The following is a 25,572-nucleotide window of genomic DNA, read 5'->3' on the forward strand; positions in this document are numbered from 1 at the left end:
CTACAATTGGCACACGGCAATCCCGCCTCTATCAATTCTGCCTCTATCGCACACAGGCCTCTACTGTACTACTCACGAACATGTACTTCTTCCACAGAGTTCTGTTGCACCCGCCCGCCACGCAGGCAGCCGACAGTTCTTCACTGAGTGGAGTGTGGAGCACAATGCCAGACGTTGATCCGGCAGGCACTGATTTCATCCCAGGAGCCTCTCATCGTCTCATCATGGGGGCCCCCACTGGTCCTGGGCATTTGGTCAGATGGGTCAGTCCGCCCCCGCCCCCTGGTATGAACTAACACACCGGGCGGGCGAGCGGCCGCTAATCGCTGTAATGAAGTGAGTCCTTCACTTCTCTGTCAGCGAAGATAGCCGCCTGACAGGGAAGTGAAAGGCTCACTTCCTTACAGCGATTAGCGGCCGCTCGCCCGCCCGGTGTGTTAGTCACACACACACTTCACCTGCGCTGAACTGCGCCCCCCTTCCTTCACTAAATTGTGCCACCCAGGGCACCCGCCCCCTCCGCCCCCCCCCCCCTTGTACCGGCCCTGCTCCATACTAGTTTGCCTTCCACAGCAGCTGCCAAAGCGGCCCGTTCCACAGACTCCTTCTCCACAGCTACTCCTTCTGTCGCCCCACCATCATGCACAGAGGAGTCACCGGAACTATTCAATCATAGTCAGTGATATGCTGCTTGAGGATGCGCAACAATTTGAAAGCTGTAATGTTAATTCCCAGGTTGATGAAGGGAATAACCTGAGCCTAGAGAGAGGGGGGTGACCATGAAGGACAAGAAACTAGCAATCATTTTCCCACAGCTGCAGCATGCTGCCAAGTTTGCTCCAGTGATGAGGGAGGGGATGATGAGGTCACTGACTGTACTTGGGTGCCTGACAGGATAGAGGAGGAAAGGGAAGAGGAGGCACAACTTCAACGCAGGATGTGCTCCAGGGGCCGCCATAGGAGTAGACAACCTTTTGCATCACAGCACAGAGCTCCACATGTGCAGGGTGCTGCAAACTCCCCACAGACTTCCAAAAGTTCATTAGTGTGGGCTTTTTTCAGCACATGTGCAGTAGAATGCAGTGTTGCTGTTTTGCAACATCTGTCTGAAGCAGATCAAGCGGGGCCAGAACACCAGCCGCTTTGGCACCACATGCTTGACAAGACATATGACAACCTGCCATGCAGTTCATTGGCAACAGCACCTGAAAGCCATAAGATAAAAATAAGCATACTTCACCTTGCTCCTCATCTGGGATCTCTAACCCTACTATACCTCATGTCTTCTCAAATACCACCATTGTGAGGGATGATGGTATAGCAATGAGTGCCACAGAGACTTGCACCCAATCTGCTAGCAGTACACCACCGCTTGATTTGAGCAGCAGGCAAATTTCAAAACCCCAGTTGCTGAATCGTAGAAAGAAATACTGTCCCAGCCATCCACATGCACAGTGTCTTAATGCTAGCTTGGCCAAATTGCTAGCATTACAATTGCTGCCTTTTCATCTGATAGGCTCTGCTCCCTTTTTTGAATTTGTGGAATGTGCTGTACCAAAAAGGCATTTTCGCGTAAGGCCATTCCAGCTCTCTACCGTCATGTGGAAGGTAGTATTTTGGCCTCGTTGGACAGAGCAGTCAGCAGGAAGGTTCACATTACTGCTGAATCTTGGTCCAGCAGGCATGGACAGGGACGTTACATTTCCTTCACGGCAAACTGGGTATCTCTGCTGGCAGCTGGGAAGGATGCAGGACAGGGTCCAGTGTTGCAGCTTGTTTTGCCACCAAGCCTCCAAAAAGCTGGTGCTGGTTCTGCCACATATGGCTACTCCACCACCTCCTCCATGTCCTCTTCTGCTCAATTGTCCTCTGAAGCAGCATTGCTCCCTAAGCATTCAAGGGGCTACGCAAGCAGTCAGGCTAAAAGATGCCATGCGGTGCTTCAGTTGGTCTGTCTAGGGGATAGGAGTCACACCGGGGCGGAGATTCTGCTAGCTCTGTAGGGGCAGGCTCTGAGATGGTTGACAGTGGCTTTTGATAAAGGATGCATGCACAGTCCTGTCACCACTTGAGGAGGCCACAAGAATGTTGAGTCGGGACGATGCATGCATCAGTGACACTATACCTCTAGTCTACCTGCTGGAGCACACGCTTCGTGGAATCATAGACGGGGCACTTGAAGCAGAACAGCGGGAGGAAGAGGAGGACTTCCTTTCCTCACATGGCCCCCTTTATGCAGATATGCCTGCAGGGACACAAAACACACAGGAGGAGGAGGATTGTGGCAGCGTTGATGTAGAGGATAGCATACAGTAGTCTTCAAGGGATGGTTTTCGTTCCCCAGAAACCCCAGGAGCTGTACATGGTTGGGGAGAGGTTGCTCCTGACAATGTCATCCTTAGTGACCCAGAGGACTCAGAAGCTCATGCCTCCTCCAACTTGCGTTGCATGGGCTCCCTGATTCTGCAAAGCCTGTGAAAGGACCTGAGGATTCGTGCTGTCAAGGAGAGGGATAATTACTGGTTGGCAACCCTTCCTGATCCACATTACAAGGGTAAAGTTGCAGAGCTCATCCTGTCTTCGCAGAGGATAAAATATATTGAGGAGGCCTTGAAAAAAATGTGTAACGCCTTTCCAGAAACTGGGAGGTTAACATTCTCTGGACATGTTTCTGAGACATCGTTCAGCCAAAGGAGAAATGGTGGAGAAGGCGGCTGGCTGACCAATGCCTTTTAAACAGTTCTTTAGTCCTCAGCAGTACCCAGGGCTGTTGGCACCCATTGGCAACGTCTCCATATAGTGCATGATTTAGGGGCAAGAGCAGACTTGGGGACCTTTCCAAGTGAGCATCCACTGGATTACAGGGTCTTGAGGCTGGGCCACTGGCTAGAACTTGCTCAATATGCAATAGAGCTACTGGCCTGTCCTGCTTCCAGCATGCTTTCCGAACGGACGTTCAGTGCTGCTGGAGGTTTTGTAATAGACAAGAGTGCGTCTGTCCAAAGACTCTGTTGACCAGCTGACTTTTATCAAAATGAGTCAGTCCTGGATCAACAGCAACTATCAAGCCCCTGATACTGATGTAACTGATTGGATTTGCTATGGGTCTATCATCCCTTGAAGACTGCATATGCTGCCTATCCTATTCCTCAACCTTGATTCTGCTAGCTTCCAACAATGTTTTTGAGCACATGCAGCATACGGAAACAGCTGACACACACACTTCCCACACAGCTCAGGAGCCGCCCTGCTATTACACAGGGGCCTTCCCAGCAGCCTCACACAGGAGGTCCCCCCTCAGACAAGCTGTTGAGAGACATCTGGAGGAGTGCTGGCGGTCCGTTACAAGGGGTCCATGGTCGGTGATCACATAAGTGGACTGGTCCTGGGAGACTTGCTGGAGCATTCATTATAAAAGGCGCTGTATACATGTTTTGTTGGTACGTGAGTACTACCAAGGGGGCTCACAGAGGTGCGGTGAAGGTGCACATCATCTTATATTAATCAAGCACTGAAGAGGTATTCAGCTTATTATACCAAGGACTATTGCATTGACATTTTGGCTGTTTTTGGTTAATCCCTGGGACTGTGTCTATTAGGACCTGATGCGCTGCTAGTGTGTGTGTGTGTGTGTATATGTATGTATGTATGTATGTATGTGTATGCATGTGTATGTGTGTGTGTGTATATATATATATATATATATATATACTCATGCAGTGAATGCTTAGGGTTTTGAATTGTCTATACACCAATTTATATATTTGTACTTCTTTTATAACAGCAGCTGTACATTTGGTATTGAGTTACTTCTCTCTCTCTCTCTCTCTCTGACAGTAGCAACATAACATCTATTTCCACAAGTGCTGAGTAAGTTATAGGGGTCTTTGGCCTTTTTTTCTTGCTCACATCTATTTGAATGTTTTTGGTTTAGGTCACCACCAACCCCCAAGGCCTAATTTTTCTGCACATGTATGGCAGATGCATACAATTTAAATTTCATATATAATTTTTAACTGCAGGCCCTATCCCTGCGCCCTGCAAGAGTAACTGTGAGTGGTTACGGTGTTCAGGCACCACCAACACCAAAGGCTCAATTTCAGTTTCAGCTCCTACCTATACTAACCTTCTAGGTCCCCATCACTCCAGCAGGCTTGCATAGCCAACATCCAAACTTGCAAGGTCACATGACAGCACAGCACCCCCCACTTGATCACTGAGATCCCTAAGATCACTAACACTAAGAACACATACAACATTTGATCATTGCCAATTTCAAATTCATATGGAATTTTTACCAGCTGCACCCAGCAAGTGTAACTGCGATGGGTTGCGGTGTTCAGGCACCACCAACAACCAAGGCCCAATTTTTCTGCACCTGTATGACAAGTACATGCGATTTCGAAATTTGTATGGAATTTTTAGCAGCAGGGCCCGTTCCTGTGCCCAGCAAGAGTAACTGCAAGGGGTTGCGGTTTTTAGGCACCACCAACAACCAAGGCCTAATTTTTCTGCACCTGTATGACGTGTACATGGCGATTTGAAATTTGTATATGACATTTTTTCCTTTAGAAATGTCAGTATTGCTGCAGCAGGCTACATACATCGTACAGATGCACTACTTTACAGGCACATTAAGGGGATCCCCCAGGCACGATATTTGAAGGAATTTTTATAGTTTCACTTTAAGCCTCATTAACCACTTTAAGACCGGAAGGATTTGCCCCCTTAATGACCAGGCCCTATTTTGCGATTCGGCACTGCGTTACAATTACGCGGTCATGCAATGCTGTACCCAAATAAAATTCATGTCCTTTTTTTCCCACAAATAGAGCTTTCTTTTGGTGGTATTTGATCACCTGTGAGATTTATTGCGCTATGAACAAAGAGCGACAATTTAGAATTTTTTTTTTTCACATTCTGCTATATCCCCCTCCCCCCCAAAAAAAAATCTAAATTTTAACATTTTAGGCCAATTTGTCTTCTGCTACATATTTCTGGTAAAAAAAAAAAAAATCGCAATAAGCGTATTTTGATTGGTTTGCGCAAAAGTTATCGCAACTACTAACTACGGGAAAGATTTATGTCATTTTTATTGTGGGTTTTTTTTTTTCGGGACTGAGACATTGCAGCGGACAGATCGGACCCCTAGCTGACATTTTTGACACTTTTGGAGGTACCAGTGACATTACTACAGTAATCAGTGCTAAAAATATGCACTGGTACTGTAATAATGACACTGCCAGGGAAGGGGCTAACCCTATGGGAGATCAATGGGTTAAATGTGAGCCTAGGGGAGTGATTCTAACTGGGTGGGGGGGGGGGGCATGGTTTGTGAAATGACCACAGATGCATGTGATCCTATATAGAAGGATCACATGAGCTCTGTGATCATTTCAGGGAGAAGGACGGTCGGCTGTGTGTACAACCGCTGACTGTCTTCTCTCAGCGAGGAGCGATCACAGGTATCAGGCAACAATCAGAGCCGCCTGACCTGTGCATCGGCTTCCCCGCTGCTGAGTGGTGGCCGGAGCGCGCACTCACCCCCTAGCTTCCCGCGCGCGACTGACGTATCGTAGGTCTACGTCAGTTTGCGCAGGAGAGCCACCCTGCCACAGTAAAAAGGTTGGGAAGTGGTTAAAATCAGTAAATCACTGCTCCTTTAAAAACAATCAAACTTTTTTTTATCATTGCTACATGTTCCCCAGGTCAGGACCCGGACCCCCATACACTTTTTTGGGGCAATAACTTGCATTTAAGCCTTCAAAATGAGGCTGTTTGATTTTAGAGGTTCGAGTCCCATAGACTTCAATGGGGTTTGTTGTTTATTCAAACAAACTTTTCCTCTGTTCGCTGTGTTTTGGTGCGAACCAAACTGGGGGTTGTTCAGCTCATCAATAATTTATAATACATGTGCTCCCACTGTGGAGACTCTTTAAAGGTAGAGTTAAGCCCCGTACACACGAGTAGAAATTCGGCTGGGGAAATTTTGTCCGACGACCGATTTGCCGATTTTCGGCTTGTTAGTATGGTGCTTCCGACAACCGACTCCGACTTTTTGGCCGAAAAAAATTCTGGTGTGCAGGCTATATAATTTTTTGTCGACCGTCAAAACGCGTCCGATTTTTTTCTCATTAGTATAGATTTTGATGGAGAAAAATCTAGGCATGCTCAGAGATGAAAACGCAAAGAAAGCAATCCAACACATGACATCACTTCTGAAGTAGAATTTTGTCGTGCGGGAAAATTCGTGTGCAGTCTAGAGCACATTCCAACCAACAGACACCACTCTGGACAAAAGACGGACGACCGGTCGGCGGAAATTCGTTGCGTGTGTATGAGGCTTTAGAGTCTGCAGAGATCAGGGTGCCTTGCTGTGGCTTGCAGCTTACGCATGGATTTACAAATGTGTGCAAATAAACCCCTGTAACACATACTGTTGGATAGGTTAATTTGGTTGGTCGCAGGCTGATTGGTAAGTTGTGACTGGAAATGCCTATAGTTTTTTGACATGCGCTCGCCCTTCCAGTGCTCCTTTGTGTTAAGACCAGTTATAAGAAGGGGAAATGACCCTTTTTTTTTGTATTGAAATTCTAATTAGTGCAGGTCTATCCTAATTAACAGAGGGAATACAACCGTATTCCATACAGTATATAAAACTGCCACAGATTCCTGCCAGATGCAACTTGCTTTACAGGATGTGAGCTGTTATTCAACAGCTCACATCCCTCTCTGCTCATGCAGTGATCACACAACACAAGCAGAGACTGTAAAGGTTTTAAATAACTAAAGGCAAAATGTTTTATTTTTGACAAAGTAGACCAGGACTACAACACCTATTTAGGTTTTTATTGCGGTCTGTGCCCCCATTATAGAGAATTATTATCTCTATTCATTCCATTTTACCATAATAGCTGAAAAATCCCAAATTTTGGGTTGTCTCTAGAAAAGTAAGAGGGGGGGGGGGGGAATCTAGTTCTGGTGACTTGGGGGAGGAGGGGGCAAGGAATTCTCATAATTTGCAGGGATTTCCCTACTTTCTGTTTTGGCTATGGGAGAGGAAGTGAAGAGAAATCTTCCCAATGGGGCATGGATGGCAAAAAAATAGGACAGAAGGAAGCCATGTCTTAAGCTGGATACACACTATACAACTTTTGTTGTTCAATTTCCTTTAGATTTACCTTCAACTATGTAGTGCAAGGGTCTGCCTGATCGCATACAAATTGAAAGTGTTTAGGTTTGACCCCATATTATATGGTTTTGGTAAATCTAAAGGAAAAAAAATCTAAAGAAATTGTATAGTGTGTATCCAGCTTTAAGCTGCAGTCTTTTCTTAGAATGCTTTTGTTGCTTTGTGAGAAACTTGATGGAGGCGATTGCTGTTAAAGAACCATATAGCATGTTTGGAAAAGAGTCCAAACCCTCTTGAGCTAACCAGTCAGGAAGCGGTCAAAGTGGATAGCCAATCATTAGTGGCAAAGGCATTCCATATCCTGAAGCTGCACGTATACACACCCCTTTTATACTATATTTTCAGCTGCTGGGTAGGGAATGCTTCTGCTGCCTTGATTGGTGGTCCGCTTAGACCGCATCCTGGTGGGATAGCTCAGGTGGATTTGGGCTTATGTCCAAACACTGCTAAGCTCATCCCTATCAGTGAATTTTGACTTGCCTAAATTATTCTATTTTTCCCTAGCAGTGGAATGCACTGGTCTCCAGCTCTATTTTGATCATGCATAGCAGTAATATTGGTATACTTGGCATCAGATATAGTTTGTCTTGTTGTGTTAAGGCTTGCTAAGTAATGTTTTACAAAAATCGCAGTGCTCCTCTTGATAAAGCCTTCTACAGAAGGATAGTGCCAGGCATCTATTTTTTTGGACCAGAGGTGACGCACTCAGTTAATGTCTGCACTGGCACCAGGATTTTCATGTGTTCACAATGGTCTGACACAGATCAGCCCCGCTTGCAGCCTCTCACCTTGTGACTTGTTACAATGTTGTGGTCTGCTTACTGGGGACATGACATTGGAAATGCGTCGATGTAAATAAAAATTAGTATATTTTCATTCCATAATTTGTCCTATTATAGCTATTATTTTAAATATAATTTTTATATTTTGATCATCAAAAAAAAAAAAACTCAGCAGGGAATGGTTAATGCCCCATACACACGTGCAGATTATCTGCAGACTTTTGTCTGCAGACTTACCAAAACCATATAATATGAGGTCAAACCTAAACACTTTCAATTTGTATGCAATCCGGCAGGCCCTTGCACTACATAGAAAAGGTAAGTCTGCAGACAAAAGTCTGCAGATAATCTGCGTGTGTGTATGGGGCATAAGGGGCAGAAGACTGAACAAGGAGTTAATTGGTGCTTAAAAAGGATTTCATTTTAATTAAATAACAAATTTAACTTAAACCCCAAAACATCTACTTTTGAATTTGTTAACCAACATATGTAGATCAAAGGACTCCACTCCATAATCGGCAGATTAATGAAACAAAGTTAATGCAAAAAATGTTTGTTTGAATCTTATGTCTAAAAATAAATGAATAAATAGGTGCAGGAGTGTGGCAGTGAGGGAGGATGAGGGTTGTTCTATGTGCAGCCTGTGTACTTTGGTGAATATTTTTTTGGTTGTATTTAGCATATCCAATGCCCACAGCTGCTTAAGAACTTCTTTCCCACCTGAGATAATAATCCCACACTATGCAAGTAAGCATGCTAAGATGAATAATGGGCAATTGAATCCTAAATTGTATTTGAAAAGCTCATTGGAGGGGTGTTTTTTTTTTTTTTTTTTTCTTGACTGCTACATTGAACAGTGTTTTTATTTTATTTATTTTTTTACACTCAGAGGAAAAATGATTGTGTCCGACTTGGAAGAGAAAATACTAAAAGAGAGAGAGCAGGTGAGGATCTAAGAAACCCAGTATTGAACTTTCAATCCCTTTAATTCTTTAGGTGCACACAAAGCCATGACAGCCTTTCGGAAAAATTGCATACATCTGTACTACAGTAGCGTTTTCTGCAATTCTTTTGCTAGAACAATTAAACATCTGAGCACAAATAAAAGATGTCGAAGATGTGCTAGCAATTGGCACAATGGTTTTGTGTTCAATTTACCTGATATTACTTTTTTCTTTGCAGGGACATGTTCCATTTTATGTCAGTGCTACAGCTGGGACCACAGTGTATGGAGCTTTTGATCCCTTTTCAGAGATTGCTGACATTTGTGAGAAATATGGACTCTGGCTACATGTTGATGTAAGGTCTTTTGTGTGTCCTTTCTATTTTCTTTAAAAGGGTTAAAACTTCAGAGGTCTTCTGCCTCTCGGATGCAGCTGGCAGTGAGAGTGCCTGATTGTCAATAGACTGCTACAATTCCTTGGGTTGTACTGAACTATATTCTGTTATGGGCCATACACACTATAAGATTTTTCTGAAGACTTTTTCCTTTAGACTTGCCAAAACCATAATATGAGGTCAAACCTAAACACTTTCAATTTGTATGCAATCTGGCAGGCCCTTGCACTACATAGAAAAGGTAAATCTGAAGGAAATCTAACCACAAAAGTTGGATAGTGTGTATCCAGCTTTAGCCTAAGGCCCCTTTCACACAGGCGGACCGTTCAGATCTGCCTGTCAGTTTTTTTGGCGGATCTGAACGGTCCCCCCATGTATTCTTATGGGGCATCGGATGTCAGCAGAGACATGTCCGCTGACATCCGATCCGTCAAATCTGGACGGATGGAAACCTTATTTTCCATCCGTCCAGTGGATCGGATCGGATGAGAACGGACCGACGGTCCGTTCCCATCCAATTTCCCCATAGAGATGTATAGGGCTCTGACAGCTGTGTCTTCGCACACAGCGCGGAGAACAGCTGTCATTCTCCTGCTCAGCGGGGGATCGGCAGATCGATCCCCCCGCTGAGAAAAACTGACTCAGACGGACAGAGTGTGAAAGGAGCATTAAGCTGGATACACATTGTACAATTTTCTTTAAATTTACCAAAACCATATAATGAGGTCAACCCTAAACACTTTCAGTTTGTATTCAAACAGGCAGGCCCTTGCACTACATAGTTGAAGGTAAATCTAAAGGAAAAGTTGCATAGTGCAGACTTTCCAACCTGCAAAAACTCATTTCAGGGAGGTGGCAAAGCCACTTCAGGGAGGTGGCAACCTCCCCCCCTGCACACGCTGCCGTGCCCACCCTTCCCAATTTAACACAACCAGAGCATAATGAAATTAAATTTGATCAGTATACGGAGGTTTACTTCTTCTGGGAGATATTATAGGAACACTCTAGCCACCATGACCACTTCAGTGATTTGAAGTGGTCATGGTGGCAGGAGTCAGAAACCCTGCACATGTTGGGATATTTATAGTTATGTGCTGGGGGCTAGTTGCACCCCTAGCACATTATGTCATGTCCTTATTCATACATGTATGTACAAGGACATGACATTTTATTATGACAGAACACAGCTAGGTATTAAACACATTGCAACAATTTACACACACTAATGCCCATACTTATTTTGCAGACAATGCCGGGCTCTGTGGTGTGCTGTGGATATCCCGGCAGGGATAAGGGCGGCAGTGTCAAAGCTCAGCTATCAAGACTGTGAGAATGGAGCTGCTACTTCATCCGTAGTACTGGCTCACAGATGGAGTGATATCAAGTGCACTTCGCCTGTGGGAGGAGGAGTCATACAGAGGAAGCACATGGCTGCAGTAGAGAGCAGAGCCGTGTGCTTCCTCTGTATGGCTCCTCCTCCCACAGGCAGAGTGCATTTGATATCACTCCGCCTATGAGCCGGACCGAAATAATGGCTTCGTTCTCAGTCATGACAGCTGAGCTCACCTCTGACACTGCTGTCCTCAGCCCTGCCAGGATATCGCCCTGCGCTTGCGGGTGTCCATGAGTGCAGGGCGAAATGCGGGAGACATGAGAGGTCTGTATAGTGTGTATCCAGCTTTACTGTATTGTTTTGCCTTTGGACAAACAAAGGCCTCATGCACACTAGGGGGTTTAAAAACGAGCTGCAAAGTCAGTTCGGACAACGGGGAACAAGCAGCTGTAAAAACGTGCTTTTAGAAGCGTTTTGTATTGACGTTAATGCACGTTTTAGCAACGTTTAGCAACGTTGGTGTTTAGCAGTCTTTTTGTATGCCCTCTTCTATTTTCCAACCTCAAATCCAACTACTACAGCTTAAAAACGTCTGACGTGGCCTAACGCTGTATCCAGCCTTTAGCAGCGTCATGGGTTTTTACAGCTTAATGGTGCTGCTCCAGAACGCACTGGCCCTTGATTTTTTTTTTTTTTTTTTTTAACAGCCTAAAAACACTTATGTCACTTACAGCTCCTAAAAGCCTGTGTGTGCATGAGGCCATAGAATAACATGGAGAGGCTTTTTTCAGCTACAAGAAAAAAAAAACCCTAAAATGCTCCTAAAAGCAGGTGTAAAAACGCCATGTGTGTATGAGGCCTAATTGTAGGTATGCGACAAAATTGCCTCTAAAAGGTGATCGCCATTCACATTGCTTTTCAGATGCTTTTGACAGGCAGTGAGGAGGTTATATCGCCTCCATACCACCTGTTTTTAACCCTGTAAATGCTGCACCAAATCTGTGAATGGGACACATTCAGTGGTACTACTGTCCTCTAAATGCAACAAGAGTGGTGTTTGTTTGTCATGCAGTGATGCAAAGCGCTGCAGCTTGTGAACAACCCTATCTGCTGCTTTTGCAGCTTTATGGACTCCCAAACTGCAAGTCTAAATGAGCCCTAAGGTCCAGTTTACAATTCAGTTGAGGGGGGGGGGGGTGGTTGTATGGGGGTACACCTTCCAAAAGCAAACATTCAGGTGAAACAAGCAATGAGGAGGCAACACTGTCTGTCACACCTTCTGAAAACTAATCCACTGCAGACACTCTTCAGAGGGCCGGTGCTAGTGTAATTGAGCCCTGAACGAGTCTTGCTTTTTTGTAAATTGTTATGCTATGACTATGGAAGAGCCCTGGGGCCATCATTAAAAAAATTTCAAAGATTTCTGAGTTTGAATATATATATATATATATATATATATATATATATATATATATATATATATATATATATATATATATATATATATATATATATATATATATATATATGTATATACATACATACATACACATATATATATATATATATATATATATATATATATATATATATATATATGTATATATATATATATATATATATATATATATATATATATATATATATATATACACATTTTTTTTTTTTTTTTTTTTTTTTTACAGAATTCTGAGTTTTCAAGTCAGAATTCTGAGATTACAAGTTTGGACCATGCTAAAATTTATAAAACACAATTCTGAGATTATTAAATACAGTAGTCTCTATCTCAGAATTCTGACTTTTAATTTCAGAATTCTGACTTTCAAACTCAGAATTCTGTAAAAAAAATAAAAAAAAATTTAAAACTCAGAAATCTTTGAAATTTTTTTTATGATGGCCCCAGGGCTCTTCCATATATGACAGCTTGTGCTATACCCAAAAAGTAAAACTTTGAATTTTTTTTTTCCTTCATTGTGTTGCAGGCAGCTTGGGGCGGGGGATTGTTGCTTTCAAAGAATGAATTCAAAGCTGAATGGCATTGAAAGGTACTAGAAACTGTTTTAATAGACTTTTGTTTTGGTTTTGTGTTCTCTGCTGAATAATTTTTTGCCATTTAACCACTTCAGCTTCGGAAGGTTTTACCCCCTTAATGACCAGGCCATTTTTTGCGATTCAGCACTGCGTTACTTTAACAATTGTGTGGTCCTGCGACGCTGTACCCAAATAAAATTGATGTATTTTGTTTTTCCCACAAATAGAGCTTGGTGTTTGGTCACCTCTGTGGTTCTTAGGTTTTGCGCTATAAACAAAAAAGAGCGACAATTTAAAAAAAAAAAACATTATTTTTTTACTTTCTGCTATAAAACATTCCAAATAAAATAAAATACATTTTTTATCAGTTTAGGCCAATTTGTATTCTGCTACATATTTTTGGGAAAATCCCAAAAAGTGTATTTTAATTGGTTTGCACAAAAGTTATAGCTTTTTCAAACTACGGGATAGATTTTTTTTTTGGGCTTTTATTTTTTGTTTATTAGTAATGGTGGTGGTCAGTTTTTTTTTTTTTTTTTTTAGCGAGACTGCGACATTGCAGTGGACCCCTAACTGACATTTTTGACACTTTTTGTGGACCAGTGACATTACTACAGTAATCAGTGCTAAATAATATGCACTGTTACTGTATAAATGACACTGGCATAGAAGGGGTTAATACTGGGGGCGATCAAGGGGTTAAATGTAAGCCTAAATGTGTTTGCTTACTGTGGGGGCGCTCTGTGACAGGCACACAGATCAGTGTTTAAGCTGCCTGTGTGACAGGAGTGCCGCCTGCTTTGTTTACATAGGCGTTTACAGGATGCGTCTCTCCTGTCAGTTTCCCTAAAGATCGCGGGAGGCCAGCGGTTATCGAGCTTGCTCCTCCCGCGGTCTGGCTCCAGCTGTTTCTAATCATAGTGAGAGCGCGGCTGTACGTAATTATGCGCAGCCGAGCCGCCCTGCCTCAGTAAATCTGCATGGGGCAGTCGGTAAATTGTTCATTCAAAGCTCCAGAAGCAGGTGCTGATTCCTAGGCCTTTGCCGCACTTAATGGTACCCGCATTTAATGTATAATATCATAAAATGAAGAGGCAGTAGAGGATTGTTGTGTTATTAATTATCATTATTATTTTTATTATTTTTTTTTTTAAATAATGCCTCCTGTGCTCAAACTCTAACTTGAACTATCATTTTATTAGGGCTAATTCAGTAACCTGGAATCCTCACAAGATGATGGGTGTACCCTTGCAGTGCTCTGCGATCCTCATTAGAGAAAAGGTAATTTCATAAAATGCACTGTGTGCGTTGCAATTTAAACAGCATGCATAAAGAAGAGATGCTGCGATTCGGAGACCACAACACGTGCAGTACTGTAGCACAGCATAAACACTTGAATCGTGGGTTTATAATCCTGATCAAACAATTTTTTTATTTTTTTTTAATATACATAATTTTAACAAACCCATTTAGAAAAATAAGTATGTTTACTTACATATTTACAGCTATTATACTGTTTTTTTATGTTCCTGTATATTTTCCACCATTGCGTAAAAATTCTATTTATTGTGTCTAGAATTATTTCACAAAAACTGATTTGTGTTTTACTTGCTACTTGAATGTATTGTATAGGACAACCAAATCCAGTAAGTGAGCCGGCAAATCCAAATCCGTATAGAAAATGTATTCGTTGCATGAAAAGAGCATACAGGAAGGCTAACCTGTTTCGGCAAACCGCCTTGATCACAGCACAATAATGAAACGAGATAGAGGATAGTGTGTGTGTATATATATATATGTATGTATGTATGTATATATATATATATATATATATATATATATATATATATATATATAAATAATATACACACACATTGCAAAAAAAGTACACCTACCCAACAAGCAATCAGACAAGTGTGCTAATTAAAAATACAAATTGCCTAATTGGTAACTAGGCATATCACTGAGAAGGCTTATGGACATGAACACAATATTAAGACCAGAAACAAAAGAAAAATTTCTAAGAAATCAAAAAACACATGAAATATAAATACATATATATGTACATGAAGGCAATAACCTGTGTGAAAATATATGGCCCCACAACATATAAAAGAGCAAACAAATAAAGGGCAGTGATTAGCATAGGATAAATCCATGATTCAAAGCATTAACAATACACTAGACCAGTGGTTCTTAACCTTGTTGGAGGCACTGAATCCTACCAGTTTCATATGCGCATTCACTGAACCCTTCTTAATTGGAAAAATAAAATATGATTTTTTCAAATTCAAAACATAGGTATATATTTATACATAGGTGCACAGAATGAACAAAACCATTAAAGAACAAAACCATTAAAACATGATTTGCACACAAAAACATAATAATATTTACTGCAAATCAGTGTGACTGGGAGTGGGGGGGGGGGGTGTCAGGAGGGCATACCATGGGGTGTCAGGGGGGCACACACTTGGGGGGGGTTTGGCGGGCATACCATGGGGTGTCAGGAGGGCACACACTGGGGGGGAGGTGTTGGGAGGGCATACCGTGGGGTGTCAGGACTGCACACACTAGGGGGGGGGGGGTTGGGAGGGCATACCATGGGGTGTCAGGAGGGAACACACTGGGGGGAGGTGTTGGGAGGGCATACCATGGGGTGTCAGGAGGGAACACACTGGGGGGAGGTGTTGGGAGGGCATACCATGGGGTGTCAGGAGGGAACACACTGGGGGGAGGTGTTGGGAGGGCATACCATGGTATCAGGAGGGCACACACCAGGGGGCATTCACAATGCTTTATTGAGCTAAATAAAAAGGACATGCATTTCCATTTGTCAGCTAACTGCACCTCTATGCTAAGCTGCAAGTAACTCAGCAGACTTAGCATAGAGGTGCTTTTAAACGAATCCACCATGTACAGCTAGCTGAGCCTACCTCCAGGAACATTCACTCGGCTCCCTCTGCTCAGCTGCTCACACTTCCCTCTTCAAGGGGGGCGCAATCTCCGTGGTCAGGTACATCCCCATCCCCCCCACTCAAGCAGCCTGCAGGAGATGGAGATGGGCTGGAAACCTGCTGGGGGAGGTACAGGGGGTGGAGCGTCAAGTGTCTATGTGTAATGGCTGTGAGTTGTACTGATCGCAGCTCTGATTTCCCGGGGTGCGCTCAGCCTCACAATCAGTAATATTTTGTCTTGACCCCTGCCGAACCCGCAAGACTGACTCACCGAACCCCTGGGGTTCGATCGAACCCAGGTTAAGAACCACTGCACTAGACTAAATGATTGTATCATTTCAAAAAAATTTCTACATCATACCTGCAGGAATCCTAGTGTGGAGATTAAAAATCCACCAGACCTCCCTTTGAAATAGCTTCCTGTGGGTGTCACCCCCTTGGAGAGAACCTTTAACCCCTTCCAAATCACAAAATTTAAAAGTTCATGTTGCCAGCATATGAGTATGTTTAAAGTTTTTCGAGACTTTGGACAATCCCTTGTCACTAGTGTAAGAAGCGCCATGATAATGTTCGCTAACTCTGGCTCGCGGAGGGCGTGACATACGTAGTCTACATGATGTACATTCTATGGCATAAACCACATTAGAAGTGCCACAGTTGATATTGTTACGGATGGTAAATTCTCTCCCAGTAGCCTAAGCAGTGATGGTCTTATGTTTACTGCTGTGCTTGTAGCAAAAGTAACAGGTATTCAAGCCACATATATGAGCCAGAGACAGGCCTATTGTATAAGGTTCTCTATATACCCATAAATTACATTATTCCTTTTCTTTTCTCCTTCTCTTCCATTCTGCTATATGTAGTCTGATTTTTATTTTTTTTTTTCAAATGCCTGTTATTCTAAAATCCTACCTTTTTCTTATTTTAGGGTCTCCTGCAAGCTTGTAACCAGATGTGTGCCAAATATCTCTTCCAGCCAGACAAACCATATGATGTGACCTATGACACTGGAGACAAAACAATCCAGTGTGGTAGACATGTAGATATCTTTAAGCTTTGGCTTATGTGGAAGGCAAAGGTAAGTGGTCTGTAAAGCCAAGTTTTTTTTTTTTTTTTTTTTCTTTGCGGACTGTGACCGGCCCTCTCCATTGAGAGCCGGTCACACTCGCCTCTCATGTGAATTGGATGCGGGGAAACATAAGTGTGAGCCCAGCCTCAGGGTAAACTCAATCACTGTGATTCTGCTACATGAAGGGAGCAGGAGCTTTATTTAACTGTAATAGAAAAGGTTCACAGTTCATTTTTATTTTTTGCAATAGTTTTTGTTGCTCCATCTCTTTATCATAATTATGTTATAGTGCACAATCTTATATATTCAAACTACTGAAAATCATTAATGGGGTGTTAAATGATGGGTAACAGCCTGTAAACTAATGTGAGGTGGGTCTTCTCATATTAGTCGCCACACCCTGCACACAGCTTTATTAGAAAAAAAAATCCTACAAATGAAGCAACCAAAATGGTTTCATGCTTTTTATTTTCCCCTTATACATTTTAATTGGACACCATTGTCTTCACCCCATTCCCATCCACATTCTGTATTAAAACATTCAACAGTACAATGCCTAGTCCTGCAGATAACATTGTCCTTAAACAGTCCAAAATTTTATTGGTAGGAAATCGAGTTATAGTCAAATTAACCAATGGATATGGATACTACTACATTTTGACATGGGCATCAAGGTATTGCTTATCCCAGTAATGAAAGCGTTACTATGTAGATGAGGCAGCATTGGTGCAGTCCACAAAAATATACTGTGTATCTAAATGTTCATGACCCTAAGACTCATCCGCTAATTCCAAATGTCTATTCATGTTCCTGAGAGCTTATTACAAAAATACCATACACTGTACAATACAACAACCTTGCTTTGATTGGAGCCCCCAGTGTCCTATGCTGCACTTGAAGCTCTCATACTAATGTATGGCATACTACACATCTCCCGTTCTATGTGGCTTTTCCACGTGAAAGTAGAAGGCTTTCTTTAATTTAAAATTGATACTAGAACAACCCTTTGCAGTAGTAACAAAGTTCAAAGACCAGGGAATTTTCAGGGCATGCACCCTAGATGCAGGAACAGCAGCAATGTGGCTCTCTGCAAAAAGTCCTCCCCAGATTCCTGGCAGTCGGCAGCAAGCCTTTGCGACTCCCAACAGCCTGGTTTCTGCAGCAGCTCTGCTAGAACATAACTTGTCCCTGGGCGGTCTCCCTATAGCGAGGTGTGTGTGTGTGTATGTATGTGTGTGTATATGTATATGTATATATATGTATATGTGGTGTGTATATATATACTTTATTGTAGTCACTAATCATTACAATCAAAAATATTTTACCACCCGAGCCTTCAGATTCTTTAACCCTTTGTCAGGACAGACAGTGTGCACGTCTAGTTTGTACTGTACTTGCAAATCTCAATAGCAGTTGCAGACAGTGTTAGTGATGGTAAACATTCCTCCACAGCCACATCTTTAAAGCTGAACTCCAGGAAAACTGGGTTGTGCCAGCACTGCAAGGGTTACCTGTTCTCTTATGTCAAGTGGGACAGAGTACAGAAATGTACTTATCTGATCCTCCATTTCCACAGGCTCCTCCATGGTGCTAGACCAGTTGTTACAGCCTCTTCTACCTGCACTCCCATCTGAGGTCCCCCATGGGACTTCTGTCTGCTGCCAGCCCCATTGCTAGGGGGACTTTTAGTTTTCCTGGATCTGGATCTTTGACATTACATAGAAGGGGAAATCTGTGTAGGATTTTAAAGCCAGTAAAAAGGTAATCGGCAAATATTTAAAACCAATATACAGTATAATGTAGGCGTCTTCCCAATGTGTCCACAAAAGCTGAAATACACTTTAAATGTAAAATTGACCCATAACTATTTTCCTTTGATATAAACAATGGACATTACTTTTGAAAGTTGTAAAACCTTCTTTCTCTTACGTCCTCTGACAGTCGACGCCCACTCATTCAGTCTGCACTTCTGGGTATTGGCCTTCTCCACAGGAGTAAGCTAGGCAGAATATTTTGTTAGAAATAATCACAAAACCTTTGTATAGACACACCTACAGGGGGCTGTCCTTATGGTCAATACCCCCAGCTAGCCTCATTCCCAATTCAGTTTTTTGCTGCCTAGCTTAGCAGTAGGCTGGGTTTCCCTGGCTGTGACTTCGGTCTCAGCTTTTTTCTTCTTTTAAAAGATAGCTTTTTATTTTCTCCTTCGCTTAGTTAGTCGGACTTTAGAAGACTACAGCATTTGCAGAGCTGGGCCTCGCACTGGTTATCCTTGAACCTTACGGACTCCCAGCCTGCCACGAGCGTTAGCAGGTTATTGGTACGCCCAGGCCTCACAAACGACAATGTCCCTGGCATCAGGGATGAGCCTGCGAAGTTGCTATCTTCGCTGGGATGTCTCAACTGCGGTACGCCCGTGTGTTGCTAGCGTCCCCTTCGGCTGACGGCACCCCCCCCCCCCTCCGGGTGGGAGGTTTCCTGTCGCAGAGCGGTGCCCACGTTTCACTGGACCGGTGAGTACCATGACTACCCCTCTCTCTTTGAAACATGTTTGTCGGGGTGTGTATGTAGGCCCTCTGTTTGGGGATGACAGTTCAGGTAAGGGTTCTGTGATATCCCCCTCATGGCTGTAGGTGCGGCTCCTGTGTGTTCCTTCCCGGTCCCTGCGGGGGCGCTGTTGTGGTTTTACCGTGGTGTGGGGGGGGGTGCGGGGGTCTCCTATGTCCCCAGGGTGCTTGTGGTGCTCTGTGGGGGCCAGTGCATGGTGTTTTGGGGCCGCAAACGCAAATAGCGCTATTCCACGCGGCCGCCATTTTGGGTGTGGGCAGGCTGTTCGGCCTCAGAGTGTGGGCAGCAGCCATTTTCTGTCATCCTTTTGGCGCCGATCGGGCGCAATCTTTAGTGTGGGTTTGATGTCCTTTGTGGGCAGCGGCCATTTCCCCGGGGCTTTTCTCCCATAGACTTCTATTAGCAACCATTTTCTTGTGGCTCAGGGCTGGCTTTACCTCTAGGGGCGTGAGGTCACTTCCTCCTTCTTCCCTTCAGACCCTCAGCAGCGTGGGCAAGTATAACACTGTGGGGGCATTTTCCTGTTTTGTAATAAGAAATAACTTCGCGCCACTGGTATGTGTTGTGGTAAGCTGCACGTTAAATAACTAAGAATAGTTATGGCAATTATTGTAGATAAAAAAACTGCGCTATACCACTCAAAGGACTCGTAGTGGGTATCAACCATAAAACCCAAATATAAAAACCATGTATAAAAAACTGGCTATACAGTAAAAATGTACACAATGTAAAGGTTGCCTAAAAAACAACATTATGGTACTAAAACATGGTAGCCAATAAACGATAAATGTAAAAGTTGCCTAAAACATTCTCATAGTAAACAATATCCGTGACAATAAATATAAGTACAAGCTTCTAGAAATCTTCTAGTGAAGAGAGAAAAAGTGCAATGGTGCAAAAAAGTCTCTGTATTAAAGTGACTCTGTTGTGTCCCTTCGCCGGTCACCACTGGTGCTCAAATGGTAAGAAGGCTCACTTATCAGATGGAGTGGATTCCTGATGGCGTACGCCAACAAGGAATCAAAAAGGGCTTAAGCTTTATGCCTCCAGGCTCCTAACTTCAGCTAGGGTCCTCAGGGTATGGTTATCTCCCAGCAGGCTGGCGGACACAGGACTCCTCTCCCCCAGATACTTGGTGGCTCAGGGTATCGGGATAAAAACAAAAGGACTTCTCCTCGTGCAGAGTGTTAAAACTCCTTTTATTTCATCCACACAAGATAATTAAAACCACTGCAAGTTCCTTAAAAAACATTCCGGAATGGGTGGGCACTCAGTATAAAAACCCCACTTCAAAACGTGTGCAATGTTAAAATATAAATATAAAATCAATCCAACAAAGTCCAAAAAACAGTCCTTCAAACGGATAAAAGATATAAGAGTAAATTGCTCCTGTCCTCACCGGTATATATTCCAGCCTCGCGGTTGGATTCTTTCCATGTGTAGCGGTAGCTTCGCCGGACCCGGAAGTGCGGTCTACAGCGGCGTTCCACCAGCAGACTTCAGAGCGAAGCAACGTGCGTGCCAACTTGACGCGTTTCGTCAGAATGTGACGTCTTCGGAAGTTGTACGCACCTTGCGGCAGTCGAGTTTAAATAGACCGTGCGGAGGTCATATCCGCCCTTCGGTCCTAGCCTTCTTACCATTGGAGCACCAGTGGTGACCGGCAAAGGGACACAACACAGCCACTTTAATACAGAGACTTTTTTACACCATTGCACTTTTTCTCTCTTCACTAGAAGATTTCTAGAAGCTTGTACTTATATTTATTGTCACTGATATTGTTTACTATGATAATGTTTTAGGCAACTTTTACATTTATCGTTTATTGGCTACCATGTTTTAGTACCATAATGTTTTTAGGCATCTTTTACATTGTGTACATTTTTACTGTATAGCCGTTTTTTTATACATGGTTTTTATATTTGGGTTTTATGGTTGATACCCACTACGAGTCCTTTGAGTTGTATAGCGCAGTTTTTTATCTACAATAATTTTCCTGTTTTCTCTGGCCTGAATTCCTGCTAGCACTCATTTTTATAGATTCCTGTAGCAAGGGACTAGGTCTCCATATGCGGCGCAGGTTTGCAGTGGGGGCTGCGGGAATCGCCGTTTTTTAAAGGGCCAGCGTCACCTAAATTGTGTATTGCTGTTATGGAGTCCCAGGATAGCAAATTCCCCCAGACCTGGTGGGTGGTTCAGGTACCCCTGAATCCACTTCTATGGCCTCTCTATCTGCTGCACTTGCGACTTTAGCATCAAAAGTGGATTTGCTAATGTCTGACTGGATTTCTAAAAATGGCCTATGCCCTCTCAGTCTTCTGATTCAGAGCCAGATTTGGTTGCCACGGACAACGTCCCCCTGAGGGGTCCCTGTCCCCTCGGTCGGATGAGGAGGAGGAGGAGGATTCGTCCTCTGGGTCGACACGGGACCGCGCTGCGGTGGACGCGCTTATCAGCTCTGTTAAGTACACGTTAAATTTGGATGATGAGCCCCCCTGTTGGGTAAGAAGGTTTTCCTTTGGGACCCGCAAAGCCCAAAAATCGGGTCAGGTTTTTCCTTGTCCCGAGGAGTTTCATGAGACAGTGAATGACCAATGGCGCCATATCAAACATAATTTTGTGGTGCCGAAGAGGTTTCAGTACAGTTATCCCTTTGCGGATCCGGTCGACTCTCGCTGGACTGTGGCTCCTAAGGTGGACCACACTGTGTCCAGATTAAATAAAGCCACTTTAATGCCCGTGGAGGATTCCCCGGTGTTTAAAGACCCAGCGGACAGGCGGGTGGAGACGCTTTCCCGCCACATCTATCTGGTTGCGTGTTCCTTGCTGAAGCCCGTGTTCGCTTCAGTAATGGTATCTCAGGCTGTTGTAGAATGGGCCAAGACGCTTAGGTGCACTTTAATTGCTGACTCCGCCTCTCCTGCTGTGCTGGAGAGGGTGGATCAAATGGGCCAGGCCGTGCTGTACTTGTGTGACGCGGCCTTGGATGAGGCCCCTTTAGTCGCACGGCTATTGGCGCTCGCGGTTGCGATCCGCCGCATCACTTGGTTAAAAAGCTGGTCGGCCGACCAGTCTTCCAAAAAGACAGTGACCCACATCCCTTATGCGGGGAGTCGTCTTTTCGGGGACTCTCTGGACGAACTGATCAAAGGGCTCACTGGGGGCAAGAGAACTCTTTTGCCCCAGGTAGCTAGGGGTAAATCGTCCCGCACCAAGGGGGGTCCCTCCTTTAAACCTAACCAGGGGTCCTTTCGTGCCTTCAGGGCACAGGACAAAGGGAAGTCCTTCAAGGCCTCTAGTGGCCAGAAGGAGCCTTGGGCGGGTAAGTCCAAAGCTGGCCATACTGGCACAGCGACTCAGTCCGCCTCGTCCTGAAGGGACGCCATCACCCGTCTCAGGGGTGGGGGGGACGTCTGCTGCATTTTCCCGAGCCCTGGATGTCCAAGATTCAGGACAGGTGGGTTCAAGAACTTATTCGTTCAGGGTACAAGATCGAATTTCGGTCTCGCCCCGCAGACAGGTTCTTTCCCTCAAATCTTCATTTAACTCCCGATCGGTTTCCGGGATCTCCACCGGTCGGTTCAGGATCTCCTCGCCCTCGGACAGGTTTCAGGGTTTTTACTCCAATCTGTTCACAGGGCCCAGAAAGTAGGGCAAGGTGCGTCCGATCCTGGACTTGAAGTTTCTAAACCGCTTTGTCCGGGTTCAGAAATTTCAGATGGAGTCTCTACGGTCGGTGGTGGCATCCCTGAGTCCAGGGGATTTCTTGGCTTCCATCGACCTCAAGGATGCGTATCTACACATCCCTATCTACGAGGGTCATCAGAGGTACCTCCGCTTCGCAATCACGGAGGAACATTATCAGTTTGTGGTGTTGCCTTTCGGCCTCGCTTCGGCTCCAAGGGTTTTTACCAAAGTGTTGGCTCCTGTTCTAGCCCTGTTAAAGGTGCAGGGGATTGCCATCCTCGGTTACCTGGACGATCTCCTATTAAGGTCGAGTTCCAGTGCCACTCTGTCGCGCGATCGGTCAATCACGGTTCAGACGCTCCAGGATTTCGGGTGGACCATCAATTTTCAGAAATCGACTTTGTCCCCTTCTGTTTATCTCCCTTACCTAGGGATGATTCTGGACTCTGCCCAGGCGAAGGTCTTTCTTCCAGAGGACAAGCTCCAGATCCTGCAGGACAAGGTCCGGTCCCTCAGGGACAACGAGTGCTCCTCGCTTCGGACCTGCATGCAATCCCTAGGCTTGATGGTGTCGGCTTTCGAGGCGATCCCATTTGCACAGTTTCACACGAGATCTCTTCAAGCGGAGATTCTGGTCAAGTGGGACAGACATCCTCAGTCCTTGGAAAGGAGGATTTCTTTGAGCCCCCAAGTAAGATCGGATCTCCTGTGGTGGCTCCAGTCTCCGGTTCTGACGGAAGGCAAGTCCTTCTGACCATTGCTGTGGACTGTGGTCACCACGGATGCCAGCCTGTGGGGCTGGGGTGCCGTTCTGGGCAAGTGGTGTGCCCAGGGCACTTGGTCGGAGGGGGAATCCTCCCTGCCGATAAATGTCTTGGAACTGCGGGCAATCGGGCTCTGTTTGCTCCGTTGGTAGGATCGACTTCGGGGCTGCCCAGAGTGTACAGATGGACAATGCAAATGCGGTGGCTTATATCAATCACCAAGGGGGCACCAGGAGTGCCCGGGCGGCCAAAGATGTGGCCGAGATTCTGTCCTGGGCTGAGACCTAGGTCCCGGTGATTTCGGCAGTTCACATTCCAGGTGTGGAGAATTGGCAGGCGGACCATCTGAGTCACCAGACCCTGGACCAGGGGGAATGGTCCCTCCACCCAGAGGTGTTTCGGATGCTGTTTGCATGGTGGGGATCCCCGGATGTGGATCGGTTCGCATCTCCTCTCAACAAGGTGAAAAGGTTCGCGGCACAAACGCACGACCCTCTGGTGGACGCCTCGGACGCGTTGGTGGCGCCTTAGCATCGGTACCGACTGATTTATGCCTTTCCCCCGATTCAGTTGTTGTCCAGATTCCTCCACAGGTTGGTCTTGGAACTGAGATTGGTGATTCTGGTGACCCCAGACTGGCCGCGTCGGTCTTGGTAAGCGGACATCATGCAAATGGTCGTCGAGCCCCCCTGGCAGCTTCCGCTAAGACGATCTTCTGTCTCAAGGGCCGATCTTCTATCTTGCTTTACAGTCGCTGGCTTTGACGGCGTGGCTGTTGAAAGCCAAGTCTTAAGAGACAGAGGTCTCTCGTCGGCGGTCATTCCTACCTTGCTCAAGGCCAGGAAGGCCTCCTCTGGTAAGAATTATCATTGCACCTGGATGGCTTATTTCACCTGGTGTGAGTTGCAGGGCTTCCATCCCCGCTCCTTTTAGGTGGCGAGGGTGTTGGATTTCCTGCAAACCGGTGTGGACCAGCACCTGGCGCTGACCACGATTAAGGGCCAGTTGTCGGCGCTGGCCATTCTGTTTCAGCGTCCCTTGGCGTCAAATTCCTTGATCCGCACCTTTATTCAAGGGGTGCGTCATTTGGCTCCCCCGAGGAGGGCACCCTTGCCCCCTTGGGACCTGAATTTGGTTCTGTCCATTTTACAACGTCCTCCCTTTGAGAACATCCGGGAGATTCCTCTGCCTGTGCTGTTGCGGAAAGTTGAATTTCTGGTGGCTCTCAGGGTTTCGGAGTTGGCAGCTCTGTCCTTCTGCTCCCCCTACCTGGTTTTTCATAGGGATAAAGTGGTCTTTCGACCTCATCAGTCCTTCCTCCCGAAGGTGGTTTCAGACTTCCACCTCAATGAGGACATTGTGTTGCCTTCACTGTGTGCGAAGCCTAAGCATCCTAAGGAGTTTGCTTTGCATTCCTTGGATGTGGTCCAGGCGATCAGGGTCAGTTTTGAGTGCGGCAGTGCCTTGGGGGAGACAGGGTAGTTTTTTGCCTGTCTCCTCCTGTTGGGGTTTCTTTCTTGTTTTTGTTTCCCTGGGTTCGCTCCTGGTGAGCTTTTTTGGTGCCCAGTTTTCTCTGGATCAGAAAAGATTATTTTCTCTGACCTGGGTGCTGCGTTGCCTCTTTGACGGTTGCGTTTTCCCACCGCTCACATCTACACTGCTTTGCGAAGTCCCATACGTGCAGACTGAATGAGTGGGCGGCGACTGTCAGAGGACGTAAGAGAAAATAGAATTTTTGTAAGAACTTACCCTAAAATTATTTTCTCGGAGTCCTCTGACAGTCGCCGCCCCCTCCCCTCTTTTGGGGTTCATGGATCTCTATACTGCTTGCTACCAAACTGAATTGGGAAT

At 45.0% G+C, this 25,572-nt stretch overlaps 1 pseudogene across 1 annotated transcript in view; it reads left to right on the top strand.

Moving 5' to 3' along the window:
* The window catches only part of LOC309556858 (glutamate decarboxylase 1-like), a 101,096-nt pseudogene that overhangs the window by 72,295 nt on the left and 3,229 nt on the right, over window positions 1–25,572 (top strand). Inside the window, exons 8-12 of the transcript XR_014226187.1 lie at window positions 8,864–8,918; window positions 9,157–9,273; window positions 12,628–12,690; window positions 13,879–13,957; window positions 16,562–16,711. The product of XR_014226187.1 is annotated as a glutamate decarboxylase 1-like (transcript). The remainder of the gene's footprint in view (window positions 1–8,863; window positions 8,919–9,156; window positions 9,274–12,627; window positions 12,691–13,878; window positions 13,958–16,561; window positions 16,712–25,572) is intronic.

The sequence above is a fragment of the Pelophylax lessonae genome, assembly GCF_965119305.1.
Source record: "Pelophylax lessonae genome assembly, chromosome: 5".
NCBI classification, from domain to species: Eukaryota; Metazoa; Chordata; class Amphibia; order Anura; family Ranidae; genus Pelophylax; species Pelophylax lessonae.